Here is a 10,178-nt window from a genome sequence, read left to right on the forward strand (position 1 = left end):
ACAGTGAATGATCGAAGTGGGAATTACTAATGATGAAAAATATAATACAGAGTTCAACATTTTCTAAACTGTTGTAATTCCTTAAAAACTCATTATGAACAAAACACTTTTCAATACAATAGAATTGTTCCAGTTCCCCACAGGGTGATGTTCTAGGCCAAGTGCTACATTTTATCTCACTGTTAACATTCTCCAAATTATTGTTTAATTTTCTGATATATTAACCAGTATTTTTTTATTTTATTCATATAAAAACTCCAAAATTGAAACACTGAAATTTTCTTTTCCACTCCAATTTTCTATCCTCACTACTTCTAACTACTGGTAACAAAGGACTAAAACAAAACCAGTTATAACAATGTTTATAACCAGAAAAAATATCTTAAGTAACACAACAGGCACATTCTCAATGTGAATTAAGATTCCAACTCACGGGCGCCTGGGTGGCTCAGTGGGTTAAGCCGCTGCCTTCGGCTCAGGTCACGATCTCAGGGTCCTGGGATCGAGTCCCGCATCGGGCTCTCTGCTCAGCAGGGAGCCTGCTTCCTCCTCTCTCTCTGCCTACTTGTGATCTCTCTCTGTCAAATAAATAAAATAAATAAAAATCTTTAAAAAAAAAAAAAGATTCCAACTCACAAAATATATGGCTGAAGAGTGCATTATCTTTGACAACACAAAGTGACTATTACACACAAATGTGAGAGGAAAGTTTATTAGTTTGTCTTATTGATAAAGGTATTTGTCAAATAATAAATGGCTACACTTCATTTCATGTAATTGATATCCTATTGTGAATATTTTAATCAAAAGTGAAATATTCACCTGTCTCAAAGTGTTCAATAAGTCAGTTGGTATTACTGAAATTAAATATTAAGATTTCTATGATTTATTTTTCTGACTGAATATACATATACAGATTAACAGTATAACTACTTCCAAAAGAAACTATACTTAAATGAACAGCTTAAAATTACACCTATAACTTTATTTTAATTCTCACCTTATCAAATGTTCTTATGATTTATTTTCCTCTGATTGAATATATATATACAGATTAACAGTATAACTACTTCCAAAAGAAACTATAATCAAACAAACAGCTTAAAATTACACCTATAACTTTCTTCATTTAAATTCTCACCTTATCAAATGTTCTATACATGTGTATGGTGAATTATAGGGGAAAAAAATGCCCTAAGTAAATTCAGAGCAAAAGAATAATTTTTTTTAATCACCAGTTTTTAACAACCAATTTAATTTATATCAATCTTTTGAGAGTAAACTACTGCCTATCTTCTACTTATGAGCCTTTTTTCGTTAGGTAGATTCTCTAGGACTTCTACAACTCTATCTTTCCATGGATTTATTTTCAGTTCTTTAAATCTTCCATTCACGTTAGGCTATCTCTCCAGAGTGATACCAGATTATTCAGATCTAAATTATGTTTTAAGAATAGTTCTCTTTAATTACTAAGATAGAATATAAGGTGCTATTCAAATTAAGTCCAAGTATTCATTTGCTTTCTTTTTCCATTATAAACCAATTGAGTTATTTTTAAACTAAAGAGTTTTTTAGGAAGTCAGAATTTATGCATCACAGAGTGCTGTAATATTAGAGTTGGACCATTTCCAACTTAGAATTTGTGATGATGACTTACACAGGAAAATGAAATCCCCAGATATTCTTCTTGTCATTCTCACACAGAAATTTAAGAATACATTTTCCTTTAATTGAGAATTTAATTAGAATAAGCTAAAGGATTAGAAAGTAGCCTAATTTCTTAACAACGAATACATATTTCAAGCTGTATTCAAGAACAAAGAGAAAATTAGAGTATCCAAAAGCCAAACCAATTATTTGGCACAGCTCTGAAAATGTTAACTATAGAAATCTCTAGAAAGGATGCCACTATTCTCAGGTAGTATACTTATATATACTTAAAAATATTTTGTATATTTTCAAACATATGCATGTATATATTTGTGAGTGTGTACTACACATATTATATATTACATATATATACACACATATCCATATGCCTTCTGTATTTTGTTTTTGAAAGAATTATTGACTGTTGGTTAATAAGTTTCAGGTGCTTTCTTACTTCAACATATTTAATTGTATTCAAGGTAAAAGCTGATAACCAAGGTGTAAATTCCACTGGGCCTTAGAAGTAATGACGGTGGCCTTTTCATAACCTTCTACTCTCAATACGTCCACCTACACAAACATGCTGAGTCCACCTCTGTCATCATTTGCTCACTCACAGCTCAAAGCTGAATTGGGCCCTCGCGGGCTCAAGCTGGGATTCCCCAGGGAGTCCATTAGAATTACACGGCAACTGCAGAGGGCAACAGCTGGACATGGACTCTTACCTGAGTCAGTGGCAACTGACTTTGCCCCAGCATTGCCCACATCGCTCTTAAGTCTCCTGGCAAAGGGTAAATATACACAAGCAATTAAAGACTGCGCTTGGAGGTGACAGGAACAACATCAGAGCTGTGCTTTAGCATCTGAAAACAGAGAGGCTATTTAAAACTTTACCACAGATTTGATTTGATGATTTCCACCCCCACGGTAATTGGTGTGGACAAACCAATCTCAAATCTTAAATGAAAACTACCGAATTGATTTAGAGAAAAAAAAAAAAGGACTCTCCCATGTCAACTCACAAAAGTCTACTAGTCTAGCAGAGACAAGCCTGTGTTGCATAGGATCTTTTATGGCCAACTCAATTTTGTTTTACACATGATCAAAATTACTTTACTCTGGTTTAAGTTTAAAATTGATGAGTTTGGCATATAACTCTAATAATTTAATAACATATCATGATGGCTTTACATTTTACATATTTAGTCAGAAATAATTTAACTATACCAAAACTGAAGCATACATGACTGAGATAACTACAACTTTCAGTTAGAGCGATAATTATATAAAATGTATATAAATTTCAACTTCATCCATTTCAAAATCAGTTTTCAAAGATGGTGATCACAATGTTCATAAATAGTAAAATATCTCTGTCCACATTCAAATATCCCTTGCCTTCTTGGTGATACCTTTCTTCATAATCCTTTCTTTTATTTTTTAAGATTTTTATTTCTTTACTTATTTGAGAGAGAGAGAGAGATTGAGATTGAAGATGTGGCAGGGGAAGGAGACGGGGAGGGAGAGAAAGGGGGAGAGCATCTCAAGCAGACTCCCCAGCCAGCAGGAAGCCCAAGGTGGGGCACAATTCTATGGTCCCAAGATCTTGACCTGAGCCAAAACCAAGAGTCTGGACATTTAAAGAACTCAGCCACTCAGGCCCCCTTCATAATCCTTTTGAAAACTGCAGTAACTCTTTCCACAGCACTTCAAACCATCCACCTTCATCTTATTTTTCTGTACTGCACTACTACCACCTGACACAGTATATATTTTTAGTCATCTGCTATCTATCTCCGCCCACCAGAATGTAAACTCAGCATAGGCAAGGATTTTTTGGCGTTTTGTCCACTGATACATCCTCAATACCTAGAACAGTGCCAGTACCCAGAAGGTGCCAAAAAAATATTTGTGAATGACCACTTTCTACAAGCAAAGGATTTTACCTAAAATTAGGCATGTGTGATTTCTGAAGTGCTGAATTAGATAATAAAAAATTTAGCTCAGTAACTGTCTTACTAGGTAAGACGAAGTAAGACCATCCTCCACATTCTCTCCCCTGATGACTGCAGCTGGAGAGAATGCGTGAAGCAGGCATCTGGGGACTCCGAAAAGTAAATAATAGCAAGCAAACTACAGTAGAAGGGAATTAAAGCACCACCAAACAGTACTGAATCTGCCCTCTTTTTCCCCACTTCAGTATCTTCAAGGTTGAACTCAAGGCAGCAAAAAATCCCAGACATAGGCTTCAGTACAGAGTATTAGGAGAAGCCTCCTGTTCCAGCTCCATGAATGGAAAATACATTTATTTTCCAGTATACATGGAACATTCATAATAGATCATATCCTGGAACATAAACTTTAAAAATCTATAAGAATTTATATCATACAAAGTATGTTCTTAAGTCAAAGTGGAAATGAACTTGAAATCCATAACAAAAAAAAATCATAGAAATTAAAAAAGCACACACGCTTCTAAATGTTCTATAGATAGAAAGGGAAGTTTCAAAGGAAATTAGAAAACATTTTGAACTGAAAAAAAAACTGAAATATGACACATCTACATGGGTAGGTTGTGGCTAAACACTTTTTAGGGAACTTTTAGGGAAACTCTATAGGGAAATGCTTTTTAAAATTAGATCCTTGTAGCACAAAAGAAGAAACATCTTAAATTAATGTCCTAAGCTTCCAGTTCAAGGAACTAGTAATAGAAGAAAATAAATTTAAAGAAAGCATAAGAAAGGAAATTATGCAGATAGAGCAGAAATAAAGTAGGTGCCTGTATGATTCCATTTACATGGCATTCTCAAGAGACAAAACCACAGAGATGACTACATTAGTGGTTGCCAGAGGTTGGGGATGGGGAGGGTATAACTACAAAGGGACAGTACAGGGGAGTTCTGGAGGATGATGGAAATTCTCTGTATCCAGACTGAGTAGTGATTACACAAATCTATACATGTACTACATTTCATGGGAATATATGCCAAAAATTTCAGTTTCATTCTATGTTAATATTTTAAATAAATGTAAAAATAGTACTGCTTTAAAAATCTCTGCTAATATATTAATTCAGTTTAAGAGGCAATATAAGAAATTTATAAATGTAGTAGATGATCTTAATTCTCTATTCAAATGTTGGCTTTCAAATTACTAACTTTAGACGCTTTCTATAATACTGTCACTCCTCTAAGCTTTCCGTCTCTCCAAAGGCAGAAATAGTACCACCCTCCACTTACAGCTGCTGATGAATAAACCTGACCTATATAGTATCCTGCTGAATGAGATTTTACTGCATTCTACTACGAAAGAAATTGACTGGAATATTCCCAATTTATCTGAAAACCTTATATTTAAATCTTAGCCATTAAGACTTACTGACATTAACTTGAGAGAACACACTACAGTACTATGTTAAAGAAAGTTAAAATAAGGATGTTTTGCCAAATACCTGTCAATAACTTTAAATGATATCTGCCCAATTTGAAGTTTGTATGGTCACAGGTGTGGTATAAATTAATAAAATATGCTTCTGCTCTAGGAAAAAATGAAACCAATAATAAATAGTTTCATTAGGTGTTTTGTGTATTTCTTTCCTTCCTGAGACCTCAGACTGAAACATGATTATAGTATTATAAATATGTGCTTAGAATTGGGATGAGTTTCTACATGGATAAGTTAACTGCCTTGCTGTTTTATGGTTTCTCTTTCTCCAGAGCTTCAAAATATGGATGACTGCTAATTTTTCACTTTTTACCACAAGATTTCTTTCTTGATTCTTCAAAGTTTTTTTATCTTCAATAATTATTAATAATAAATAGAAATATCCTTTAATCTTGAGCAAATAATTCCTTTAGGATTTTCTCAATAAATCTTCAAGGTTAACATGTGACTTAGAGTTGAAAATTAAGATAAATAATTCCACAAACCTCACTGGTGAACATAGTTAAGTGGTCAACTTATTGTAAATATAGGCTCGAAAATTATTTTAAACTGCTATTTTTACTCACCCTGAAGCATAATTTAATACATATGTTGCCACAGTCTGTAAAATCAGCACACAAATAAATGGGTGAAATTACAGTTTCAAATTTTATATCCTCTAATAACAAATCACTCAACACTAAATTTTACCTACAATTACGGATTTCTACAGATGAGTTTTGAAGCATGTTACTGCAAAATGAAATCCAGAAGACAGACTCAAATAAAAACTAGATCAAAATAATTACCTCTGAATTCCTTATTTACATATGATATTATATTTTCCAAAGATGTTATAAAACTGCATCTGGCAATACAGGAGAAAGCATTTTTCACTTGTAGTACTTAGTGTTTTTTATGTCATAAAGACAAATAAACTGGACTTAAGGCTCAATTTCTGTTGATTTACAAGAGTAAAATTTTAGAGGTCGCACAAGTCTTATATCATGCCTGACCTCATAGTTCAGCAATGTTACCACAGACCAAATTCTCTAAGTATTCATACTGCTTTTCCTAACTTTGTCTTATCTACAGGCTCTGTAAGATGCCCTCCCCAAAAGTTCTAGGTGTCCCCTCTGACTAGAATTAAAATTGCTATAATAATAATACCATACATCGTAACTCCATGTCTTGCAATACTATCCAGGGAAGAAAAAAAAAAAATCTCATAGCAATCTCTGAAAAGAGTGGAAAGTTTCTCCTTCCCAGGATTCTCTATAAAGTTCTTCTTGTTTCTCACTGCCCTGTGGGTTTTAGGTCTATTTTTGGGGTCAAGAGGGGGATGTCACTTTGGCTAGAATCTGACATTGTTAATTGGTTGGAGTCAATAATAACCCATGCCTAGTGCTTGAGTGGCTTCAACCTACCACAATCATATCGGTTCTAAAAAAGAAAAAAAAAAAAAATAGGGGCGCCTAGGAGACTCAGTTGACTCAGCATCCAACTCTTGATTTTGGCTCAAGTAATGAAGTCACGGTTATGCGATCAAGCCCCACACTGGATCCATGCCCAGTATGGAACCTGTTTTAGGTTCTCTCTTCCTCTCCCACTGCCCCTCCATCCTGCTCTCTTTCTCTCTCAAAAATTAAAAAAAAAAAAAAAATTAAAGAAAATGAAAAAAATTAAAAGATAAAAAGAAAGAGTAACAGAAGACAACAATTATTTCTAATATTTGAGGTGAAGTTTATCTGCCTCTAGAATATATAGCCTTTATAACCATATAACAGAATAATCATTTTAAATATATGACAAAATAATACAAAATTTATATTCAAGTCTCTTTTACAAAAAATATTTCATTGTGTATGCAGCAACATTAAATCCTAATTACATTTGGTGAGTGGACTTTTTACCTGATATAATTAAATAAAACATTTTTTAAACACTGTTCAAAATTATTAATTTATCAAATATTTATTGAATACCTCCTATACATCATTCACTATTATCAGTGGTACAGATATAGTGGTGAACAAAATGAAATATTCCTGTCCTCAGAGAGCTTATCTTTGTCACAAGGCTCATATTCTAATAAATGACTTCATTGTTTTGATACAAGTATCATTATGTAAGAATCTAAAATTATGATTAGCTCATTAAAGATGGGCATTTAGCATATACTGCTAATTTTGTTAGTAAACCTCCCTATTAAAACTGTTTTTTTTTAACCCATTCTTTTAACAAATAACATTTCAGAGTTATTGTGAATTCAAACACTCTAACAGCCCCTAAGGAAACAAAGGTGAGTGAGTCTCAATGTATTCTTTCCCAATAATAACAGGTCAAAAGAAAAATATATATTGCAAATATTTTAAAAAGTCATTTTATTTGCTGAAGCATTAGTTCTGAATTTCTCAGAAAATAATTGATAATCTGTAAAATTGATACTGTCAGTTTAAATTACATATACAGGATAAACATAATGTATTTTTATATATAACAGGAAATATATATATGATACCTAAAGTTTGTGGGTCACTTTTTTATGAAGGTGTTGCCTCAACTCTTCAGAAGCCAGCCCCACCCCCTTTCTCTAAACTACTGTGGGTTCACATGCAGTAATACGGAAACAGAGGTGCTGGGACAAACAACGGCATGCATAGCTCTTAGAGAGAAATTTCCAAAAGGGACAGTCTCTTGGATGTACTCCTTCTAAGAGGCAGTAACTGTTGTTCATATAGAAATTTGGAGTAAGAAAGTCAGACTCTTGTCTTTATGTAATACTTTGAAATTGGAACAAACAAAAATTCCACCTTTTTTGCAATAGCTGACACTATGTTCAGGGGGCCAAAAAATAGAACTTCTGTGAAGCTCCTAGTTGTACAACTGAGAGTTTTTAATAAAATCCTAAGTCAGGATAAGGCCATAGTGGTCTGTGTGGATTGAAAGGGTACATCATAACATATTAGAATTTAGCCAATTATATTTTCTTCCATGAAATAAAATGCAGTCATTAAAAAGAAAAGGTAGATTTTTATGTAATGAAATATAAATACCTATAGGATATGTAAATTTAAAAAGGCAAACTGATGAACAATGTATATAAAACTATTATATTCCTCGTTTTAAAGAAAGAGAAGAGGAAGAGGATTTTACCTCTACCACATATACAAATTTCCTGGAAGAATGGGATTATAAAGCCAGAAAGCAGACAGGAGCCAGATTATACATGTTTATGTGGCAGTAATGAATTAAGAGTATACATTAAGGACAAATTAGCCACAAGAAGGATTTCAGAAGAGCTCAATACAATCTGACTTTAAATTTTAGAAGAAAATTGCATGAATTCCACTTCTGGCCAAATTAGAAAAGCAAGAACTGGATATAGCCTCCTGCCTGAAATAACTGGGAGGAAAAAAAAGTATCAAAATATATGAGTCAACAGCTTCCAAGGTAATAGACATGAGGAAATGAGGGACAGTGATCGATCCCTAAGACACAAGAAAAGAATTCCACCTTATCCCTAGCTCACTACCCTAAGAGAGATTCCAGGTTGCAATGATGAGAGGGGCAAGGTAGATTCCTTGCACTGAGAAACTGAAGCTATTTAGGGAGGCCAAAGCAACTAGAACTTTCTAGAGTGCTGGACAGAAGAGGACTGTACACAGAGAAAGCCAAGAATCAAGAGATCTGCAAAGTCCCTTTTGAGTCTCCAGTAGAATATTGATCATTGAACGTACGTGAAGAAAATACTCAAGGCTGGAAAAAAACAACTCATAAGAAGGTCTGGTGACCAGATATCACACAGGTTCAAGAAGTGTGCCTTTTCCCACTGTCCAGACTAAAATAACTCATAATTCATGGAGGGTTGAGTATTCTCTGAAATCTTATTTTACCCCAGAAATGGGAAATCATTAGCCCTTGTCCGAGCTCTGCTCTGGAACTAACTGCCTAAGAAACCATAGATGTAAGACTTGAAAGGATCAAACACCCTCCCAGAAACTTAGCTGCACTCCAGAATATTTAGGAATACAAAAATGTTTAGCACTCCACAAAATGAAATGAATAATGTCTGCCATCTAACCAAATATTACCAGGCATATAAGGAAGCAGGGAAACACAATTCATAATGAGAACAATCAGTTAGCTGAAACAGAACTGACACACATGTAAGAATTAGGAAACAAGAAAATCAGAAGTCACTAGAATCTTATTTGATATATTCTAGAACTTATATAGGGACATGGAAGATATAAATAGCACTAATATCAAACTTCTCGAGATGAACCTATAAAGTCTGATATGAAAAGTACACTGAATATAAATAACAGTATAGGTAAGTTCATAAGATTAATAAACTTGAAGACATAACAATAGGAAATATCCCTCCATCCTTAATATGGGATACTATAGATTGTCGTAAGAAGAAGGGAATGAGCTAGGTCAAAATCTATATACCCAAAATATACTATTTAGTGAATAGTTTTAAAAATAGCATGTATTTCATTTAGGATATATTCATGTATACACATTAATAATTTTGGAATATACATATTTTCCAAGCCTAACGGTAGCTAATTCTTAGAGGTAGGAAGAAGGTTGGTGACAGGAAGGGTTAAATTGCATAACAAAGGGATTTTTCACTTTTTACATATTTTTTTTAAAGATTTTATTTATTTATTTGACAGACAGAGATCACAAGTAGGCAGGAGGACAGTCAGAGAGAGAGGAGGAAGCAGGCTCTCCGTAGAGCAGAGAACCCTGGGATCATGACCTGAGCCGAAGGCAGAGGCTTTAACCTACTGAGCCACCCAGACGCCCCTTACATATTTCTTTATGTGTAATATTTTATAATAGACAGGTACATAAAGATATATAAAGATATTTTCATTTTAAAAAAACAAAAATACAAAAATTAGTCCAACAGTCTAATAAAGATATAGAATAAGATAGCCCTTTTGGGATACCCACTTGGGTAGCTCAGTCAGTTGAGCATCTGACTTTGGGTTTCAGCTCAGGTCATGAGCTCGTGGTCATGGAATCGAGTCTCATGGAGTCTGCGTCAGATTCTCTCTCTCTCTCTCTCTCTCTCTCAAATAAACGAA

This window comes from Mustela nivalis (genome assembly GCF_964662115.1).
Source record: "Mustela nivalis genome assembly, chromosome: 1".
NCBI lineage: Eukaryota > Metazoa > Chordata > Mammalia > Carnivora > Mustelidae > Mustela > Mustela nivalis.